The sequence below is a fragment of the Triturus cristatus genome, chromosome 4_1 (assembly GCF_964204655.1).
Source record: "Triturus cristatus chromosome 4_1, aTriCri1.1, whole genome shotgun sequence".
NCBI lineage: Eukaryota > Metazoa > Chordata > Amphibia > Caudata > Salamandridae > Triturus > Triturus cristatus.
The window spans coordinates 1,351,082,587-1,351,106,529 of NC_140585.1; the positions used below are offsets into that span (position 1 = coordinate 1,351,082,587).

The 23,943-nt window shown below is 47.2% G+C and overlaps 1 pseudogene across 1 annotated transcript in view; it reads right to left on the bottom strand.

Annotated features, from left to right (window-relative positions):
- Positions 1 to 23,943, bottom strand: part of LOC146856666 (FIGNL1-interacting regulator of recombination and mitosis-like) — a 1,045,039-nt pseudogene that overhangs the window by 141,972 nt on the left and 879,124 nt on the right. Inside the window, exon 8 of the transcript XR_014981545.1 lies at positions 22,202 to 22,340. The product of XR_014981545.1 is annotated as an FIGNL1-interacting regulator of recombination and mitosis-like (transcript). The remainder of the gene's footprint in view (positions 1 to 22,201; positions 22,341 to 23,943) is intronic.

Genomic DNA, 23,943 nt, shown 5'->3' on the forward strand with positions numbered 1-23,943 from the left:
CGGGAAGGCGGTCTGGGATGTAGAGGCCTGGATAACCAGGCTCTCAGGGGTGGGGTGCACTGACAAAGCTGGGGTCGCCCGGTGCAGGGCGATGGTGCCGGGCCACGTTCCGGTCCACAAGAGTGACTGTGGAGGGCTTGGACCAGGTGCCCATCAGAACGTCAGTCAGCGCTTCATTGGACTGAAGTAGAGGCTCTGAGGAGCTTACTGGCGGTTGAAGCACTTCAGTGAGGAGGTTCGTCCTCACGGCCGCTGCAGGGAGCTCCAGATGAAGGGTTTCGGCAGCCCTGCGCAGCACCACAGAATAGGTAACACCCTCCTCCGTAGCCACGGAGGGAGGAGAGATGAAGCCAGTGTCAGGGGAGGTGTCGAGATCACTGGCATCCCCCAGCTCTTCTGCCCAGTCCCGACTTAACTGGCACTGCTGTTCCAGAGGGTCCTCAGACCCCTACCAGTTGTACCCATCATCCGACTCCTGGTAGACAGGCTGAAAGGTCAGAGACAGGCGGTAGATGAATTGCTCATCCATCGCGCTCCGACGCCGGACCCGGACTGAACATGGGGACGACGTCACCAAAGACGGCGCCGGGGGCGGCACCGTAGGGCTCGGCGCCGGCGGAGGGGTCATAAGGTCAACCGGCATCTACCGGGATCCAGGCATGGATCCCATGGGGGCCTGCGGCGTCGGGACCGAAGTCGACGCTGGGGCCGGAGCCGCCGGCTTGCTAGGCCTCCCAGTCAGACCTGCAAGGCCCGAAGGCGCACCGGCAGGCCACGATGGAGGAGCAAGACTCCTCATGGCCACGAGGAAGTCTCGGATCTCGCCCGGAGTCGCATCAGGCCCAGGGACCGGAGGGTATGGGGCCGGACGCGACTCCTGCGGCTCCGATGGAGCCGCGCGGGTGGTGCCACCTGAACGCTCAGCCGAGTCGCACGACCGGTGGGGGGAGTCAGAAGAGCGATGTCGCCTCTTCGACGACTTCTTACTGTGCCTCGACTTACCGGAATGCGAGGACTTCGACCCCGACGAGCGGTGATGGGTGCGGCTCCGCGACCGGTCCCTCGACCTCCTCCTTGCCCAGGACGTTGAGCGGCACGGAGCAGTCGAGGCACGACTCGGCATCATGGTCGGCCCCAAGGCAGTAGAGACACCGACGATGGTGATCCGTGACCGACATCAGGCAGTGACAGGCGTCGCACGGCTTGCAACTGGGCATCCCTACCGGCACCAGGAGTTGAGGTCGACTCGAAAGAAGAACCAAAATAGTTCAAAAAGTTTAGTCAAAAAGTGACTAAAGGGCATGCTCTTCCCGGATCTGGGCTTACTGGCGCGGAAAAAAGAAGAACTGACGTCAGCGCGCAAGGGCGGCGTCTAAGTACTCTGATGGCGATTACGACGACGGACGCGGAGCCGCAGACGACGCCTAGCGACGCGCAAGGGTATTGTTGATGAAAATCTTTCCGGATCCAGCCTGACGCCTGAGGATATTCTAAGGTAAGGAATCTAACTAACATGTTTCTTTCAGATTTTACACTTTTCCACAGACGACATTTTTAGCATAAGCTAAGACAGTTTTTGTCCCTTCTAAGGGGTATATCGTACATCCTCAACATCTATTACCATTAGTCTATGTATTTCTCATTCCACTTTTAAACGGGCATTTACGGGTTTTTGATATTCTCTTTAGACGAGATGCAGGAAGTACAAGCAGAAGTACAGAAAGAACATATCATTGGTCCACAATTAGTACACAAACAAGAGAAAGTAATAGCTGCTAATATGAACAGGACTGATAATACTTTTAAACCACAAACTGAAAGTAAGTTCCAAAACCACCCAGTCCAAGTCCATGTTCCTGGGTCTTGATGTATTTCAGTGGCTATCTTGTGTAGTTTGGAGATGGCCGCATAGACAGATGGTGAATTGTCCTGTATGAAAACACAGCAGCTGGATCTGATGACACAACATGCTCCACCTCGGTCAGCTAGAACAACATCTAAAACAAGTCTATTCTGTAAAGCGACCACGCGGATTGATGCTTGTTCTTCCATCAAGTTTCCTAAGGCCGCAGTTGTCTGATTAATCACTGCCTCCATTGTACGAGTGAGGCGACAGACCAGCTTGCTGTTTTGTACTGGGCCTACGAAGAAGAAAAATTATTTATTAAAGTCTGTATATTGCTCCCATGTGGTCTCTGTCTAATCAACTACAGAGACATCAATGGCACGTTTTCCCCTACTATCAACTTGGTGATTGAACAATTGCAAATCATGGTGGTATTTTGGAGGAGCTAGAAACACAGGTGGTAAAAGGAAGACTATGTAACAGGTACCAGACCAGCCTGGAGATAGGAAGTAGTGTGCCTTTGCTCCACAAACAAAATATGTATGGCGTGAAGCGAGGAAGCTGCTTAGGCCCCTCGTGGACATTTGCAACACTGTAGTACAGTTACTGTGATCCATTAGCACATTGCCTGTACTCTGTACACAGAGGGGTCAGTAGTCAGAACAGAGATAACCGGTGGCCCATTTCCTTTAGTCTATCTTGAGTTTGAATACACATATTTTGTTGCTGCATTTCCTCTACTATATTCTTCCATTTCCCAGGCGGTCCCCTTTGCTTGTGGGTCCCCATCTTCATTGGGATAGCATACTTAAATCAGTTTGGCATTGAGGTCGCCCACATCCCATGTTTCTGAGAGGTTAAATTTGTAGGAAGCATATAATAGCTTAAACCAAGCTAGGCATGAGCCATTGTGAGAAAATGGCAGTGGTGGCAACAGGATTCCTCTTATGTTCTGATGAGGAGGAATCTTGCCTCAAACCCAACAGTTAGTAGCATTGCTTAGCTGGTGTGTCTGATGCAACATTTGAAGAAATGAATTGTTTCTCAGATTTTGCCGGTACCCCTGTTCATGTTGCGGCAAATCGAAATGATGGTGCTCCTTTGTAGCAGGCATTGTAACAATAATGTTGGCCAGTCCCAGGCATTACTTCCTCCACTACCCACATTACAGTAGCGATAAGAGCAGCAATCAAAGTCAAACCAAGGATGCAAAGTGTACAGCCATTACACACTGACGCAGCAATCCCCTTATCCTTAGGGGAGGATCATCTTTTGGCAAACAAGAAGAAAGGTAGCGCCCTAAGTGGACGTTGGTTTCTTCACTGACATTGACACGAGTAGCCACTAATAGGTAGACCCCCCTTTGTAGTCAGACTTAACCACTCAGGACAATGGCATCACATGTCTTGTTTTGCACTAGAGCGCCTTTCTTCCTGGGTCGGAGTAGGTACCTGGATGTACCAGGGATAGTGTGATCCGGAAAAACTTCCTCAGTTCTTTCAGGCGATGCAGCTCGTCTCGTCTCTCTGATCAAGATGTCGCGGTGATCTTTCAACAAAGTAGGATCCACTAAGGCGAGCGGAACCTTCTTGCAGTGGGTGGCATGGAACCAATTTTTCCTGTCGGTCACTCGGACTGCAGTTCGGGTGGTGAGGAGGACCTGTTCGGGGCCCCTCCAGCGAGGTTCCAGACATTTTGATAGTTGAAAGACTTTTACTGTCACAAAGTCTCCCGGACACAAGTCATGTCCGTCACCTTGTGATCGGGAGCATTTTCGCAGTTGTGAAGGCTGTATTGTCTTTCGTAGCATATGCCTCCACCCATTTGCTGAAGGTGCAAACTATTACTAAGACATATTTAAGGTTATTGCAGCGCTCAAACTGGATATAATCCATCTGAAGGACCTCAAAGGGTGCAGATGGTGTCGCAAACCCTCCTGCTGGAGTTTGCGTTCCCTTCCCAGGGATGTACTGGAGACAAACCAGGCAAGACTGGACTATCTTCTTAGCGATAGCAGCAATGTCAGGATGGTCCCAGACTTGCATAAGCTGCTTTGCTACTGAAGATGCACCAACATGGGCTGGACCATGTGCCATATGAATCAAAGGGTATAGGAATGCAGTGGGCAACTTCCAGTTAGTCATATCTTTGCTCCTCCAACAGACCTCATCGTCCAATGCTCCCTCCTTAGACCATTGGTCTAATTCATCAAAGGGGGGCACATTGTTGCATATCCAACACTTCCTGTCTAGCATCATGCCAACGTTCAGCTTGGGACTTAACCACATACATAGACGTGGTACTTCGGTGTGTTGCAGTTACACGGGCTGGGCGATCCACAAAGGCATTACCTGCTCATATTTTGTCTGTCACCTTCTTGTGTGCGCTACACTAGACAATAGTTATTTTCTTAGGCTAGGTTAAGGCAGTAAGAAGATTGTGCACTAGTTCTCCATGCACTATCTTTGTTCCATGTGAAGTGAGAAAACTACGTTCTTTCCACAGGAGGCCAAAATTGTGCGTTACCACGAACGGATACTGACTATCAGTGTAGACATTGACAATCAGGTCTGTACTAAGCTCACATGCTCTGGTTAGAGCAATCAGTTTAGCTGCTTGAGCCGATTTCTGTGGGATATGAGCTGTCTCAACTATTGTCTGGAGTGTCGTAATAGCATAGGCAGCAGATGTAGTGCCATCGGGCAATTTCAAACATGACCCATCAACCCATAACTCCCCGTCCGTAACGGAGAAGAGAGTGTCTTGCAGGTCAACACAACCTTATGTTTGATCTTCACTGAGAAATTGCAATCAGGTGATTCTTGTGATTGAGGCTGAGTGGATGGAAATGGCAGAAATGTGACAGGATTTAGTGTCAAGCATCTTTTTAGCGTGATATGGGGGGCCAAAAGTGTCCATTCATATCCTGTCAAGTGAGCACTAGTCAAATGCTGCGTCTTTGTCTGATTTAGCAACGCGTCAACTGAATGGGGCATAAACACAAGCAATTTGTGTGATAGAACTATTCCTTCACTTTGGCGTAAGGATACAGCCATTGCTGCCACTACTCGGAAACATCCAGGCAGCGCGCAAGCAACTGGGTCGAGGACAGCTGAAAAACATACACATGGGCGTTGTTTATCACCGTGTATCTGTGCTAAGACCGAGAGGGCACAACCTTCCCTTTCATGTATATACAGTGTGAAAGTTTTAGTGTAATCCGGGGTACCTAATACTGGTGCAGAGCAAAGGGCTTGACGTAACTGTTGGAAGGCGCTCTGGCACTTAGCAATCCATGGGAGGGGCACTGGGGGGTCTTTGGTCAAAAGGGCTAACAGAGGTTTGATAATATGCAAAAAACAGGGGATTCACTGCCTACAAAAGGAAGAAAGACCAATCCGTGCGTGGACATCTTTTTGAGTATGGGGTACAGGATTGTCTAGAATGGTCGGAATGCGATCTGGTGTGAGCGCACGTCCCTCCTTAGACAGGAGGTGACCTAAGGAGGTAACCTGCTGTCAACAATATTGCAATTTATTTCTAGAGACTTTTGTGATTATGAGATGCAAGAAATGATAACAACAACAATGTACCTTCTTCACATTGCTCAGGAGTGTCTGCAGCTAGTAGAACGTCATCAACATACTGAATGAGGGCCACCCCTTTTGGTACAGGAAAAGAATCAAGTTGTCTCTTTAATGCTAAACTGTAAATACTCGGACTTTCTGTAAAGCCCTGTGGAGCTCTACAGAACCAGAAGGATCTCTTTTTCAGAGTGAATCCAAATAGATTATGGCTTTCAGGGTGAATGGGTATTGAAAAGAATGCATTTTTCAAATCAATCACTGAAAATGTGATGGCAGTGGGAGGGACCATAGTGAGGAGGGTTATGTCAGAAACTACCGGATATTGGGGCACCACTATTTTATTGACCTCACGCAAATCAAGAACCTGTAAGAAAACAAGTTACTTACCTGTAACTGTAGTTCTCCAGTATTGGACCTTTCATAGATTCACATGCCTGAATCATTCACCGTCGTCGAGGCGGGAGTCTCCGGCACATAAAAAAGCATTGCTTAGTATTACAGCAAACTGAAAAAAGGCCTAGGCCCATTTTCCTTTGCAACCCATAACCTTCGTTATGTAAAAAAGGACTAAGCTTGTCCCTGAACCAATCAGAGCCTCTCACCCTCTAGAACACTCCTGAGAGAACCTTCTGCCCCTCAGATTTTCGTGCACTTGTGCAATAACACCCTTTGTGCTAAATCCGAGGTGAGCCTCTCAGGGGAGGAAGGTGGGTTGCATGTGAATCTATGAAAGGTCCAATACTGGAGAACTACAGTTACAGGTAAGTAACTTGTTTTCTTACTCCAGTATTGGAGCCTTTCATAGATTCACATGCCTGAATCAGAATAGCGAGCAGTAAATAAATGCACATTTTTTGTTACCCAGAATCTGAATCAAGCAAACATATATAGTGTGATAAAGATGGTATCTGTAAACCAAACTTCACATATCAAAAATACTTCGCAAATTGTAATACAATAAACAACAATAAAATGTGCAAAAGTAGACAATAAAGGAAGGAGGGGTGGTAAAGAAGGCTCACCGTTACTGGATAAGGTTCCTCAGCACCGCTTCTCCCACCGCCACATCTCTCCCTGTGGCTGCATCCAAGCAGTAATGCCTGGTGAAGGTGTGCGTACTCGTCCAGGTCGCCGCCCTGCAGATATCCTGGATCGGTAATCCTGCGAATAGAGCCGTAGAGGTGGAGAGTGCTCTTGTAGAATATGCACGGACTCGTGCATTCAGAGGTCGTCCAGCTGCCTGATGACAATACTCTATGGCACTGGAAATCCATCTGGCAATTCCCCTTTTTGACAAAGGGAAACCCTTCCTAGGTGCGCTGAAAGCAACAGTTGCGAAGACTTGCGGAAAGGCTTAGTGTTCTGCAAATAGAACTTCAAACAACGCTGGACATCCAGCGAGTGGAGAGCTCTTTCCGCCGCTGTTGATGGTTGTGGAAAAAATCTTTTGAGAATTAATGGTTCGTTCAAATGAAAGTCAGTTGGAACTTTAGGGATGAACCTTGGATTAGTCCCGAGTATTATTCTGTCCTCTTTGAACTGCAAGAAAGGCTCTTGGACCGTGAGCGCCTGAATCTGCCCCACTCTCCTGGCTGAAGTGAGCGCAATGAGTAGCGCAACTTTCCACGAAAGAAATTTCAGCTCTGACCTGTGAATTGGCTCAAAAGGTTGTTTCATCAACTGGGAAAGAACAACGTTCAATTGCCAGAGAGGTGGTGGAGGTTTTATTGGAGGGAAAGCTCGGAACAGACCTTTCATAAATTGTTTGATGACTCTAGCCGACCACAGAGATGGACCAGAGGCAGTTCTTCTGAAGCGTGAAATTGCAGCTAGGTGTACCTTTATAGATGCATGAGCCAAACCTGACTTAGCCAAAAGCAAGATGTATGGAATAATCTTGTGAGGTTCTGAATGCAGCGGATGAATGTTAGACCTTTTGCACCATAAACAGAACCTTTTCCACTTCATCCGATATGTTTTGTTTGTACTATCCGCTCTGGCTTTAAATAGAATCTCCCTGCACTCCGTAGGGATGTTCAGATGCTGAAATTCGCAGTATTCAGGAGCCAGGCTGCTAAATGCAGAGATTTCGGATCCGGATGAAGAACCTCCCCCTGGAACATTGTCAGCAGAGACGGTATCGGCTGCAGGCAAATCGGGCGCTCCTCTGACAGTAGAAGAAGCTCCGCAAACCAATGTTGTCTGGTCCACCACGGAGCTATCAGGATTAACCTGCATGGTTCTTTCTTGATCTTCATAAGAACCTGCGGCAGGAGGGGAATCGGAGGAAAGGCGTAGGCAAAGAAGCCTGACCATGTCATCAAAAACGCATTCCCCCAAGATCCCTGTTGGGGAAGCCAGCTTGCGAAGAACCGGCATTTTCTGTTCTCCCTTGTCGCAAAAAGATCTACTGTCAGAGTTCCCCATTTCTGGAAGATGTTGTTCAAAATCTCGTTGTCGATCTCCCATTCGTGACAAACAGACTTTAGTCTGCTTAGAGTATCTGCTTTGGTGTTCTGGTCCCCTGGGAGATGTTCCGCTGTAATGGATACTTCGTGAAGGAGAGCCCATTCCCATATCCACTGGGCTACCCGAGACAGGGAGAGTGATCTTGTTCCTCCCTGTTTGTTCAAATAGTGCATTGCTGTTGTGTTGTCTGTTCTTATCAACACGGCTGCACCTTGAATCCTTGGCAGGAACGCCAGCAATTCTAAGCAGACGGCTCTGAGCTCCAAAAGGTTGATATGCAATTGCTGTTCGTTCGCTTTCCAGCGACCGCTGACCTGCAGATCCTGAAGGAATGCTCCCCATCCTTCCAAGGACGCATCTGTCGTAACCACCAATGGAGCTGGTTGAGTCAGGAAAGAAAGCCCCTGCGAGATGTTTCGTTTTCGGGTCCACCATGTTGCCGCGTGGATCATGATCGGCGTCACTTTGATTATATCCTCGAAGGATCCTGTCGCTTGATGCCACTGAAGATCTAACTGCTCTTGTAACGGACGCATCCGTAGTCTGCAGAAAGGTACGAGGGGAATGCAAGATGACATCGTTCCCAGCAATGACTTGTACTTGCGTACTGAAAGAGACCTTTTTATAAACGCCTGGGATAGAGATATTATCCCCCGCTGTCTTTCCTCGGAGGGGAACGCTCTGTTTACCTCCGTATGCAGAATTGCTCCCAAGAAAGTGATATTTTTAGACGGTGCAGAGTTGACTTCTCCTCGTTTACAGTGAGGCCTAATCTGGCAAATAGTTCTATGCAAGCCCCTGTTGACAACCGGGCTGACGCTGCCGATGGAGCCTTGACTAGCCAGTCGTCGAGGTAAGGAAACACTTGGTGTTTGTCTCCTTAGAACCGCTGCCACTGGAGCCAGGCATTTTGTAAAAATCATCGGGGCTGATTTCAGACGAAAAGGAAGCACCTTGGATTGGTAATAATCTTCGGCCACCACGAACCGAAGGAACTGCCTGTGTGAAGGATAGATTGGGATATGGAAATACGCATCCCATGAGTCCAGTTTGGTCATATAATCCCCTGGGTTTAATAACAGCAGAATATCCTGGAGGGAGATCATTCTGAAGGTTTGATCCTTGAGGTAAGTATTTAGGGATCTGAGATCCAAAATGGGGCGCCATTGAAGAATGTTTTTCTTGATCAGAAAAAAACGGGAATAAAATCCCTTTCCTTTCTGGGAATTCGGTACCGGTTCTATTGCTCCCTTTCGGAGCATTGTCCGAATTTCTTGACGCATCTGTTGTAAATACTTGACCTGTTGAAATTTTGGTGGTGTACAAGGGGGGATTTCGAGAAACTCTAGAGTACGACCGAATTGTATTATGTGGAGGACCCATTGGTCCGTCGTTATCTGCTGCCAATTTTGAAGATGATAGGAAATTCTTCCATCCAGGGGAATATGCGACATATGAGAAATAGGTGTCACCAGACTGTCATTGTCTTCGGGTGGTGTCTTTCCCTTGGCGACCTCCTCGACCTCTAGGAGTAGATTTTATGAAACCTCCTGTCTGTCTCTGTGAATATTGTTGACGATATGGCTGAGAGGATGTGGAGTAGGAAGAATAGCGGCCTTGTTGATAACCCCCTCTATAAGAGGTTTGGCCCCTACCTCTTGAGCCACGAAAAGGAACTTTTCTATACTGTAATGTTCCCAGAGATTTCGCTGTTTCCGTATCCTTCTTGATACTCTGTAAGGCCTCATCAACATGCTTTCCAAACAGATCTTCTCCATTGAACGGAAGATCCAAGATCTTATTCTGGACTTCAGGCCTAAAAGATGTTGCTCTCAACCATCCTTGTCTGCGTAAAACAGCCGCTCCTCCCAGAGATCTGAAGGCTGTGGTCGCAATGTCCATTGCGCAATCTATGACTTCAGCCGAAGTCCTTTCACCTTCCTGGAGGATTTTCCTGGCCTCTTGTCTGTCCGCCTCAGGTATGCTGTCTATGTATGGTGACAGGTCACACCACATTTGCCTATCATACCTGCCAAGGATGACTAGGGCATTTGCCGCCTTGACCAGAAGAGCAGACATGGACGAAAACCTCTTCCCTGCATTATCCAAGCGTCTACCCTCTCTGTCCGGTGGCGCTGAAATTGGAGCAGACGGATTCCTTGATTTTTGCTGCGCCGCTTGAGTTATAACCGAGTCCGGTTTGGGATGACCTAATAAACAAGCCGGAGCATCCGAAGGCGCTTTGTATTTTTTGTCCAGCCTAGCAAGCACTGGAGTAACCGTTGCCGGCATCTCCATAACTTTGAGACCTTCTTCCCATAGATGACTCACAATTGGGAGAGATCTAACCGTCTTGCGAAACGGTTCTTTGAAATCATATAAAACGCATTCTGCTTTATCCGATGACATATTGAGTGCAAATCTCTGCGCGGCTCTCTCCATCAGATTATGGAACCCCCCAATGTCCTCCAGAGGGGAATCCACAGGCCTCGGTGAAGGCGATGAAGGGGACGGAATCAGATAATCATCCCACTCCTTACTAGGATCTGTTATCTCCTATCCTGTCTAGAACCGGTTGTGGCAAAGGTGATACTGGCCCAGGAACCAGTACCTCCTGTCTTCGCACGGGTGTACACGGAACAGATTGCGACGGTGCCACTGGAATCCTTTGGGTAGAATGAGGCAAAGGATGCCTCCTCTTGTAATCATCCAACATGAACTGCAAATCCGTCAGTAGAGAAGCCGGAACACTCACCATCTCTTCCTGATCATGTTGTTGGGGGCGGTCCTGATAACCCCCATACTCATCCTCCCAGTCATCTTCCTGACATTTGACATGCACCTGAGAGGGGCTACTTGCATAACCAAACGGACCCTCATTATCATCCTCCTGCGAATCCTCCTCCTCCAATAAATGGGATGGAACCAGAGGCATTACCTTACTAGGAGATGTAATATCAGGGGTAATCCTTTTCCTGGCAAAATCCCTCTTCTCTGGGGTTTTTTTCCCTCGTCGACGAGCCCGTCGACGAGATTGCCATAGTAACCGCCGACGACACCGTCGTCGCCGATGCCGCCGTCGACGCTGTAGACATCATCGCCGTTGTCTTCATCGACGATGCAGTTGTCACCGTCATCGACGTAGTTGTGGTCGTCGTCATGGTAGTCGTCGTCGACGCTCTTGTCGTCGACACTGCTGTCGACGATGTCATCGTCGACGAGGTTACAGGTTTAATAATGACCTTTATTTCACTTTTCTTCGTCGACGACGCTACTTTCTTCGTCAACGATCCCGTCGACGATGTAGATTTTTCTACTTTCTCCTCAGGTGAAGTAGACGCTGGCTTTTTAAGCGCATGTTTAATTTTAAGGGGTGATTTTGAAGGCTCAGAACTTGTTTTCTTTGAGTGCTTTACCCCTGAAGCATGACCCTTGCTCTCCTTTTCCTTAAGTTGAGGAGATTTTGAGGGACTGCGCTCTGAAGACCCAGATGTGGTCTTTTTAAGAGCCTTCTCAGGTTTCTCCCCTGAGGTATGAGCCTGAGGAGATCTACCTCTCTTCTGAGACCTCCTTGAAACATTTGACGCCTGTCACTAGACACAACGTCCTTCCTAGTTTTAAGTTTTTGAAGCCAAATTAATAGTCTGCCTTCACGATCCCTCAGAGTCTTATTAGAAAAGGTACGACATACCTTACACTCCTTCGCCTGGTGGTGTGGGTAAAGGCAGTATATACAGTCTTTATGAGGGTCGTCAGTATATCATCTCTTCTTTGAACAGGTGGCACAGGCCCTAAACAAGCCCTTCTTCTCCTTATCAGCCATTCTCCAAAAGATGATGTAGAAAATTCAGTTGAAAAATCTCCTCAATCTAGAACCAACTGTAGAATTTGAGCAGAGGTCAAAGGAGACTCCCTAGCACAACGTGCGGTAGAAAATCTGAGGGGCAGAGTGTTCTAGAGGGTGAGAGGCTCTGATTGGTTCAGGGACAAGTTTAGTCCTTTTTTACATAACGAAGGTTATGGGTTGCAAAGGAAAATGGGCCTAGGCCTTTTTTCAGTTTGCTGTAATACTAAGCAATGCTTTTTTATGTACCGGAGACTCCCGTCTCGACGACGGGGAATGATTGAGGCATGTGAATCTATGAAAGGCTCCAATACACTGGAGTAAATCTTAGTATCAGGGTCCTTTTTCAAAATAGGAAGGATAGGGCTATTGCAGGTATTATAGGGAACCTCTTCCACTACACCTACTTTAATCAAATCCTTAACAATACCTGCAAATGCTTACTCGCCCTTTCGAGTTATCTTATATTGGGACAAAGGAGGCCCCCTCCCTCACTTGAATTTGTACAGGTGGAATAACCATTTGACCCACATCACTGTCTGATCTAGCCCACAGAGTGCAAGGTAGGGACGCCAAAGCGACGTCCTCATTGATAAGGCAAGATCTATCAACTGTTGGATAGTCGTCATTAAGGATAACAAGTACACCTTCTGGGGAACAGCGTATTGTAGCACGAAAATATTTTAGCATATCGATACCTACACTGTTATCTGGAGTGTTAGGGGAGAGCAAGAGATGGACATGTTGCAGTGAATTTGTCTAGTCCGAATTCAAGTGGCTGTAAGAGTGGGCTAGGTGTAGGTGTTCCGTCAAACCCTATTGATGTTATCAATGTGCCAGACAGGGGAGCCCTAAGAACCAGTCTTTTAGACCGGGCACAACGGGTAGCCCCTGTATCAACCAGACATTTGCATCAACACAGGGATCCATTTGATCTACTGGCACCTCAACCGGTCCCACACCCCGTCCTAGGCATCCCGATGCATAATCGGAATCTGTAGGCGTATCAACAGATTAATCAGTCATTTGGTAATGGTGTGGTTTGTCAAAGGTATTAGGGTAGTTCGGTCCATGTTCGACTGGCTCAACCGGGGGGCGAGCACTTGCACCTCCCCTGCTTCCTACATTCCCTGGATGCCCTCTCATACTTCCCCCTTCCTCGCTGGTATTGTTGACCTTGCAAAAGTGGACACTCAGAACGCCAGTGCCCAGTCTCCATACAATTGGCGCACTGGTCAGGAGACAAATTTGCCCTGAAGGCGAGGGAGTGCTCCGGGTGCATGCATTGCATGTCCGCCTCCTCCACCACTTCTCCTAAATGGTGGACCACACGTCTGAGCCATCATAACCTTTGTTTTTAAATCTTTAACCTTTTTATTCTCCCTTCCCTTCACTTCCTGTTCCTGTCGCTCATAATAGTGTGCCATTGTCAGAAGGGAAACTGGGCAAGACGTGGTTCAAGAACTTTCACTCGCTTTAATGCGATTAGATATTTCTGGTAACATATTAGAAACAAACTTGTCAACAAACAGGTTTTTACCCGTTTCGTTGGCCAGAGACTGCCCACTAAAATCATGAAATGTCTCCTCAAATCTTGAAAAGAAATCAGAAACTGACTCATCTTTTTTCTGTTTACAAGACGCTAACGTAGTCCAGTCTATTTTCTTAGGGTGTATGAGAGTATTCAATTTAGTCACAGTAGCTTTAGGAAGATCTAATATCTCCTGTTGGGGCTTCTGGGCAGGTTCCCTGTCCGCATCTATTTCTTCAAATTTTTCCCAGGTGTCACCACATGCCACATTCTCATTATTTTTACGTATTGTTCTCCACATATCAGGGGGCAAAATAAGCCCAAAGAACATATCTACATCCGCTAAGGTCATAGTGCAAGAGCTGATGGCTCCCTCCACTTCCTCATAGAAGGCGGTTGGGTATTTCCAGGGGTCCGGCAAGGCAGTCTTAAGGGCCATACCATCTGTTCTACTCCAAGGAGTGTAGTCCCAATTATATATGAAGTATCCCTTTGAATCATCGGAAGTCTTATCTGTTCCCATACGCTTCGGGGGATCATACAGGGGTGTAGCTTCACGCATTGGTATCATAGCAAGCTTACTACTACTAGGATTGTCTGCGTCCACCAAGAAATCCATTTTCTCTGTCATCCCGTAGTTTGACCGCTCGTCTAATTGTATCAGGTATGTTTTTGACAGGGTAAATCCAATCTCCCAATTGCTTATAATCTACATTCAAATCGTCTGGTTCTGTTTCGTTAGAGATATGTCACCATCCATTTATTACATCCCAACAGAATTTTTCTAAAAAATATAGCTGTTTTGCATCTTCCCAAGCCTGGACCATAGTTGTGAGGACCGTCGCTGTGACAAATGCAAAAAGAACAATTGATGGACAGAATGCAGAACAAAGTCATACATTCACCCCAGTACAGAGATCTGGGCCTAAATCCATTGTTTTTTCACTCACCATGCCATTCCAGTTTGGACCCAGCCATATGCAAATCAGTCTTGACCCTGCGCCCAATGGGAACAGTCCAGCCCGAACTGCCAGGCCAGGTCCTCCCTGGACTGGAAACAAGCATCCTAGGACCGGCTTCGGGCTTTCAGCCCTCATCAACCAGGATAGCTTGACTCCAGTGGTATGGAGAGCGCGGGACCCACGTCTGGGCATACCCATCCCACTCGGGGTGACAAATTCAAAAAGAACAATTGATGGACAGAATGCAGAACAATGTCATACTGTTAGCGGGTTAGGAAAGGAAGGTCCACAGGTAGAGTATTTTAAACTGTCTTCCTTTATTTTGATATAGTCCGAGTGATCGTGCCAAAGTCTATGGGGAATAATACTTATTCTCGCATATACAGCTTCCTTGCTCTATATTTCCCAGTCTGAAGGTCCTTTCCACTTTCGGCTGGTTCCTTGAGACTCCGGGTTCCCTCGAAAGAATAAAACAAACATACCACGTTGGTAAAAAGCTTTCATCTGACCATACCGTCACCCGAGGAAAAGGAGTGAGGGGGCACCCGGTGAACACAAAATATTTGACGTATTGAGGTGAATACGGAGGGTGAGTTGTGGAGTTAGAGACATGCGGGGACGTTTTGACAACGTTCAGTGCCCTTCTCCCACCTCCCAGTCCACCCTGCTAATTTCGCACGCACCTGGGAGAGCCACGCTTCTCCGAGAGCGCGGCGCGACACAACGTGGGGTCGAGGGTCTTCTGGCTTCTCTTGGGCTTTCGTCCGCTCGTCTCCTTCAGCGCCCGGTCGCTAATCTCCAGACTTTGTTTTCCGCACTTCCTTCTTTCTCGTGGCGTCCTCCGGGAGTCTCTCTCTCCGCTACAGTTTCTCCCCTTTCATTGGGAGTGGGGTTGATGACGTGTCTCCTGGGGGCGGAATCCTCCAAGCGTTGTTCCCAGTTAAAGAGGTCCGACCTGACGATAGGTGTATACACTTCGTCTGGCTCTGAGGACATAAACCAATCTGAGGAGTCTCCTGGCTTGGAAAAGAGGAGAGGATCCTCACGGTCAGGTACACACCACCAGACTTTTGTCGCTATAGTGGAAATCGGGTCCCTGTGACATACCCCTTCCCTAGACCTTTCCCGATTGGGGAGAGGAAACATAAGTGAAAGGAAATCAGCACAACTGTTTTTGACCCCTTTTCGGTGTTTCACCTCGAAAGTATAGTATAAGACTATAGGGAAAGGAACCATCGGAGGATGCGAGGATTATTACCCTTATATCAACTTATCCACAGAAGGGGTGCATGGTCTGTATAGAGGGTGAAACGGTTACCTTCCAGATAATAACAGAGTATTTTGATCGCCCATTTAATAGCGAGACACTCTTTCTCAATGGTAGGATAGCGTTTTTCCCTGGGGAAGAGTTTTTTACTGATAAAGAGAATCGGATGTTCAAAACCCTCCTTGGAAAGCTGGGAAAGCACTGCCCCCACACTGCTGTCGGAGGCATTCGTATATAAAAGAAAGGGCTTGGAGAAATCTGGTGAGGCTAGGACCGGACTGGATGTTATTTCTTGTTTTAGCTGTAGGAAGGCTTTCCTGACCGCTTCGGTGGGGTATAAGAGATCTGCCTTTTGACATCTTTCTTCAGCAGATCTGTGAGAGGACCCGCGATACTTGGATAATGGGGAATAAATCTCCTTTAATATCCTAGCAACCCCAGAAAGGCCCTGACCTCACGTTTGGTGGAAGCGAAAGGTGAATCTCTAATGGCTTTAACCTTCTCGGTTTGAGGTTCTATCAACCCATTCCCTAAGATATAGCCCAGGTATTTGACCTTATTAAAGGCTACTTTCGATTTTTTTGAGTTAATGTGTAGTCCTGCCTGGGATAAGGCCTGGAAGATGTTTTGGCAATGAGTTAAGTGTTCCTCCCATTTAGAACTAAAGATGACAATATCGTCAAGATAGGCGGATGAATAGTTCTGGTGTGCATGGAGCACGGTGTTCATTAGCCTTTGAAAGGTAGCAGGTGCTCCATGAAGACCGAATGAGAGGACCGTAAATTCGAAGAGTCCATCAGGGGTGATAAAGGCAGTTTTTTCCCCTGTCCTGCTCCCTAAGGGGGACCTGCCAGTATCCTTTTGTTAAATCAAGGGTTGTTATATAGTGAGCCTCTCCAAGTTTCTCTTTTAACTCATCTATTCGGAGTAGGTGTCAAATATGGAGATGGCATTGACAGCTCGAAAGGCGATACAAAACCTGATTGAGCCATCAGGTTTTGGTACTAGGACGATGGGAGATGCCAACTCACTTCTAGAGGGACGAATGACACCCATGTCCAACATGGCTTGGACTTCATTTTGGACGGCCTGTCTTCTGGCAGCCGGAATACGGTACGGTAGTAGTTTGATGACTTTGCCAGGGATCGTCTCAATGACATGTTCAATCAGGGACGTCTTCCCTGGTTTGTCTGAAAAAAATGGAAGACAATGGTTGAAGAGCGACCTTCAGGGATTGTCGTTGTTGGGGGGACAAGGATTCATCCACTACCAATTGGGATATGGTGCATGGAATTTCTACCTCTGTTGACATCACTGTGTGGTTGGCTTTTGGGGGTGGTCCTAACCATTTTTTTAAAGATATTGATATGATAGGTTTGTACCTTGGAGGGTTTGATTTGTACCTTATAGCTGGTTTTTCCTACGACTCCCATCACCCAGTAAGGGCCCATCCACTCTGATTTTTTTTTTTTTTTTTGAAAACCTTTATTGACAGTTCAATAAGAACAAGTATGGGCCTACAACCCCCCAGGGCCGGCCGCTAAGCAATCAGAGCAATAACGACAAGTATAAACACAGGCAGCACTTCGGGGAGCAAAATCGTACTGCTAATACTGTGAACCGCGTAAGTAGGGCACCAGGAGAAAGAGGTTTTCATTTTATGATGAAACAAAGCAGAAGGATCAGGTGACAAGCAATTTTAAAACAACGATCACGGATATGCAGAGTAATGAACGTTAGCGATTTACAGCAATCTATTCGGTCAATGGCGCAAACACAAGAACATCAGGATGGGGAAAAACATAGTATACAGTTGCGCCCGCAGTCCCCCGCCAGAACTCCCCAAGAACACCCCGGAAGTTGTGAACACATGGAACGGCAACGAGGCATAGCAAAAGGAGGTGTATCACGCTGATCCCAGAAAAAGAAAAACAAAAAGAATCAGAGAAGAAAAAGGAGGCCATGGAAAAAAAGATGAAAGAATACAGAATCCCCTCCCCCAACCCCCCACCCTGCACCTCTACAGATGAGTACGGCACCCCCCCCCCAGCAGTGTGCCTGTCGCCCTGGAACCAGACCCGAAATGTAGGAGAATAGGGAAAAAGAAGTAGGAAAGGACCCCCACCAGACGGGGGGGTAGAGAAAGTATTTATAAACTGGAGGAGGGCCTTCATAACAGACCCCCGGCTTCTCCCTCCCGCACGGTAAGGTTCCCCTAAAGTGAACAAGGAACAGCACAAAAACAATCTTCTCAAACCACGATGGGGAGCATTATGCACCTATTGTGCCAGTAGCCATGTCAGGAGAGCACACCACCCCAAGCCCGCCCATCCACTAGGCGACCACCCCCGAGGGGCCAGCCTCATCCCTGACCACTCTGTGGAATTCTGCCCATGCCAACCCCTCGACCCAGCACCATACCCAATGTTCCTAGGCAGAGGAATGTCCAACAACGACAGAGAAGCGACGCACACAGGCGGGGTGGAAGTCTCTGAGCATCAACACAGTCCGCCGCGTGAGGAAACAGGCTTCCCAGTGCTGCCCCAGGATCTGCACTGCACGCAAGGTTCAGGAAGGCAGAAGCAGCCAAAGCAGACATTAGTTGCTGGAGTTGTCTCTGGGTCGCAGGAGGGCATGCACGGGATGAGGCCACCACATCCCACTCAGGTCCAACGCCTCCGGGACAGATCAGGCCCTCAGAAGGTCGAACACACTGTAGCACACTGGCCGGGGCGTCCAGTCGTGTACTAACCTCAGGGGTGGCCGCCACAGCGTCCTCCTGCGCGCAGTGTGGGTAGACTCTGTGTTCGTGCGGACAGGCGGGCCGCCACTGCCCCAACTCCGACGCCACACCATCGAGCTTACTCCCCAAGATCACGAAACCATGAACCAAGGAGGAGTGAAGAGTACCAAGAGCCTCGAGGAGGTCGCCGTACCCCAGCTCAGCTCTCTGTGATCTCGCCGCCACACTCCCAAAAATCGTACGCTCACAGGCCCGCTGCGGCCCAGCGGACAGGATGGTAGGCTTCATCGACCCAAGATGGCCGCCAAGTATGCCCGACCCTCACCGGGGCCGGGACCCCGGGACAAGCGTCGCGATGTCCACGTCGCGGGTGACCGGGTTCCGGGGGCAGGCAAAAAACTATCCGTGGTCACGGGCAACAGTCGTCCCCACCACGGACCAGCTCCCGTAGAAATCCGGGGGCGGCCCGCAATGATCGGGGCAGGATACGGACGGCGGCCGGGCAGCTCACCAGCAAGGCAGGGGCAGTCGCCGGAGGATCTAAGATTTGCACCCCCGGTCATGCACTCGGTCAGCTACACTGGGCAGTAGAAGTGACCACGCTGAAATGTAGGCCGAGTTTGGCACCGCTCCGGTGGGCCGACTCCACCCAGTCACCACCGGCCGCTGTTGTCGCACTGCCACCCGGCCACGGCGTCCACTCGATGTCCCGGCTCCAGGGCCGCACAGGCCGCAATGTTCAGATGCAGTTTTCTCCGGCGATAGCACGGCTAGAAACCTCGGAGTCACACAGTCGGGAGCCCCTCTCCTTCAGAAACACGACCACGTAGCACAGGTTGAGGATCTCAGGCAGGATATCCGTGCGGGATGCGGAGGTTCACGGAGCCGGGAGTCTACGCTGCCGTCCCGGTCGCCATCTTGGCTCCTCCCACTCTGATTTTAATATAGTTGTGGAGGAGGGAAGCAAGACTAACACCCATTCATCGATGTTCAGAGTTAGCCATTTCTTCCCTTTAGCATACTGATACTTCTGTTTTTCTAGGTTGGAATAGGCGAGATCGCGCAATTTCCCTATTCTGGATCTAAGGTTATGTGTATATTAAAAAAAAAACCAGGTTTCATACTCTAAAGAAAAAACATTTATTCACTTTTGTTAATGTGGAAATCGATGTGTTCATCAAAAATGAAATCACACAACCGAGATTTGCAAATATGTAGTCAAGCAGCCCTTGAGAACTAGGCCTGGGATTCCTGATTGATAGGTCACAGGTGGGAGGGTGCATAGCTGGCAGGCAAACACACGGGCAGAAAGCTCTTGATCAATCCCTCAGATAGGTGCAGCGACATTACAATGGTCAGGGGAGATTGCCCTAATAAAGCATACATGGCCAGAGGTGGTATGTGGGCTCCTGAAAGCACCATGAAAAGTCAGATGCCACATGAGTTAGGAACACATAGCCAATCAGAACCTAGCACACATAGTTATCACGCGCTCCCCATGCCGGACATCTTATCCACTTAACTATTTCCAAATTTGGGTTTTGTGCTGTTTCTGTAAAGACAAGGAGAGGAGGTAGTCATGCTTCATCATTGGGCAAGTTCCTCGTCGGGCCAGCACCGCAATGCCCGACAGGCACCCATGAGGGGGCTCTTTGACAGAGATATATGTGTATATGCAATATGATGAAGTGGAGGTGAGAGTGTGGTAATTTTTGGAGTGTGTGAAAGAGTTTTAACAGCAGTGATTTACAAAAGGTATTGTGCCGCTTACTGTCAATTAACTTTATTGATTGAACTCATTACCTTAGTTAAAAATTGTGATGCTTACACAGGATGCAATGGTCCTAATTAGACTAATCAATGTGTAATCTAGAATATGGTCAACATGTTTCTCGTCTGTGTAAGTCCAATCGGATCTAGCAACGATTCATCAGGACCCGGAATATCTATCTACACTACAAAATTGACTGGATCTGCGCACTTGAACCCTCCCCCAACTAGAAGCAATTGGCGCGGATATTATCTAAAACAGCAGGCATCGGAGGGGGAGAGCATCGGCCGCCACCTTGTTCACCTTTGCGGACTCTGCCTACTTGGTGTAGCCCAGCACAACCTGTATCCAGCATGCTGCTTCCCTCACCAACAACCGGCCCTCCAGACCCAAAACCACCACCCTTGAGGGCAACACCACCTGAATACCTGGATGAATGATGGCAAGAATTTCCTGCTCTGCAAATATGTAATATATAATTGTCCAAGCCTAATCGCTGTTAAACTGCAATCCCAAGTGAATTAGCAATTTGTATATATTTACATCTCTAACCACTAGTATATGTAGTAGACCTTTGAATTTACTACCATTCTTATGTGATATTAGAGTTTATCTGTTTGTATCTCTTCCTTGAGTGACTTGACAACTTGTACATTTGCAATTTTTCCCTCCTTGCGCTCCACTTATACATTTGCAATTTTGTTTTTCCTGTTTATATCTCTTATGTAACTCATGTAATCCAAAGTCCTTATGTAACGCAACTGGTTCTTTTGTAAAGCGCTCTGACACCTTCGGGCAATGTTCGCGCTATATAAAATCGCATTAAATAAAAAAAATTAAAAAATCATACGGCATATACAAAAAGATATCTGGCAAAGAGCCCCCTCGTGTGTGGCCATCGGACATTGCAGCACCGACCCGACGAGAAGCTTGCCCAATGATGACGCATGACACCCCATGGGGTGTGTGAGGGCACTTGATCCTAATGGAGCATTCCCCCTTACTGGAACACTAGTATCACGTTTTCTACCCCCTCTCCTTGTCTTTACAGGAACAGCACAAACCCATTCTTGGAAATAGATTACTGAAATTAGGAACAAGTGTGGTGGGCCTATACAAAAGCTCCTGGTTCCTTTAGGTAGACATGTTTTCCACTGGGCACACTGTGTTCACAACTGGTCGAGACCTACCTGGAGTAACCATTTGACCATTAATATACGACTTCAAAGGCAGCAACCAATATTCCTCACCATATATGGTACGCCAATACGATTTACAGCCTGTTGTATTTTTGAATAAAAAAAGGACATTTACCTATTGTAAATGGAGACAGTCCTCAGACCTTGTGACTGTTCTCCTGGCCGCAATGTTCAATTAAATAAACTGTTTTGCCAAAAAACTCTTGTCTTTTGTTGTTCAAAGGAGTTTTAACTCAAGCAACACGCTACACAGCATACTGGACTCATAAAAGGCTGGCCAAACTGGGAAATAGAGAAAAAAGCACGTTTTAAGAGCGGTGTGGCGATTGCCAATGAAGTTCATATGTTTTGGCAGTGTCCCGTCATCCAACAGCAAGAAGAGGTTAAGGCCATATCAGATATAATTGGGAGAAAGACTAAGATAAACTTACTCTTTGGAGTCTTACCAGGTGACAGGTCTACTATAAAGTTGCATAAAAAACACTTCTATTCACCTTGGTTCTACTCACAAGACAGGAGAGCTGCCTGAAATTGGTATCTCGCATACCACCAAGGTTTGGGAAGTGGGAGATTACTGCACAAAGATTTCAGAAACTTGATCGTAGATACATGTCGAAAATGACAAAACCACTGGAGGGATGGGAAAGACACAGGAGATTTAAATAACTAAAAAAAACTACAAGGAGGTTTCTGCGGTGTCCAATGCTTATGACTGATGAATCAATAATTGAGGATTACCAGGGCCACATCCAAGATCCAATTTAAGATCCTAGCAAATGTTGTAAGAGGTCCTGATAAGGAGGGTTGCTCAGGATGAAATAGGAGCTTGCAACCCTGGTCTACAGTTAGCATCTCACTTTGAGTTTCGCTTCCAGTCATGAACGATGACAAAAAAACAACAACAAAAAAGATTTGTCATGAATTGTTTGTTTTTTACTATGGTTAGGACTTTCAGATTCCAAAGCGAGGCAACACATTTTACCTGGTTTCCTGAGAGCTTCATATGTTCAGCAAGCTGCAAACAACTGTGGTATGATGCCAGGATGTCATCGCTTAGTCTCTTTATGATGTCATTGTGCCTCAATTGACTTTCTACCAAGGCTTGATGCTTTAGACTCTGTCTAAAGAAAAACAGAGCATTATAACAAAGTTGCGGCTTTAACAATGATGTAACTGTAACAAAGACTTGCGATGCTGTATAAAACCTAGACATGAATGAATGAAGCTTTCATTTAAAGTTTCACTTGCTTTCCTAACTCATGAGTAGCCATACAGGATTTTCTGATAATAACCTACTAACGAATTTGAAACCAAGTTTACCAGTGCTTCCATATTGGAAATACACTTACTTTCCCCCCACTAAACTAGACAGCTATCAACTCTGTAGTCACATGGTGCCACTGTTAAAACGGACCACATTTTATGGGTGGTGCAGATTTCGAGCCCCATTACGATCTTGGCAGATGGGATATTCAGTCACAAACTAGCCGGATATCCCATTCACTGTATTACAAGTTCCATAGGATATAATGGAATTGTAATTTGTCAGGTGGGATATCCATCATGTTCGTGACAAAGTTTCCCATCCGCCAAGATTGTAATCAGACCCTTAGTGCTAAGGTTGATAAGCCTCAAAAGGGGGGGGGGGGGGATATTCATTAGTTCCTTCTTAGTTTAAAGCTACCCTAAATCTCTTTGAGCATGCAGATAGTGTAGAAGTTATTTAAATTGCTCTTTCTAGCCCTTTTCAGTAATCAGCTGTTATGTCTCTGAGGGTCCTTCCCAACCAGTCAGATTCATTGAAAGGAATAGTTTCTTACCTCTAACCCCTGTTCTCTTCTAGGGGAATTTCCATTATAGCCATAAGCACTGATTAGACCTGCCCACGTGCGGGGACCTTGGAGCACTTGATCAATATATATCTTCTTAAGTGTAGACTTTCGCTGTGCTCCGGGAAGGCCTGCAAAGACACTTATTCAGCATATATACAAAGGCTACAATGTCTGAAGTCTTCATCATGAAGTCAGAAAAAGGTCAGACTAAAGTATTTTAGAATAATTTTAAGATGTTGTAGAAAACAGTATAAATCTCCCTCACAAACCCTTTTTTATGATAGACATAAAGGAGAGAATGCCAGTGTAGGCTCATAGGCTGTCATTATATGGTCAAAAATAGAGACTGTGCCTTCAAGAACCCAGAGACCACCAGTATCCCATTATGCTCGGCAGGTGCTTCAGTTCTTTTTTAAGGCAATGTATGATATGTAGATTTCATGAATATCTCTGTCCATTCCACCGGGGAGGAGGGAGGGTTGTTTATGACTATAATTGACATACCCCTACAAGAGAACAGGAGTTGCAGGTGAGAAACTATTCCTTCTCTCATAGGGGATTTGAATGTATAGCCATACGCACTGAATAGAGTAGCAAGCCAATCCTCCCTAAGAGCAGTGGAGAACACAGAGGATCAACTAAGGTAGTCTTTAAGCAAATAGATTTCTGAGGGAAGCCTGCCCTACTTGAACATCAGCTCTAGCATCGGAGTCTAGGCAATAGTGCTTGGCTATTGTGTGCATCGATCTCCACATGGCTGCTTTGCAAATATCTGCTATAGGGATATTCCTCATTAAAGAGCAGTAGCTGGTTTACCTCTTGTGAAGTGTGGTTTAGCGGTTAGTGTTTTTAGTTTGCTTTTTGATAGCACAACCAGATACAGGAAACTAAA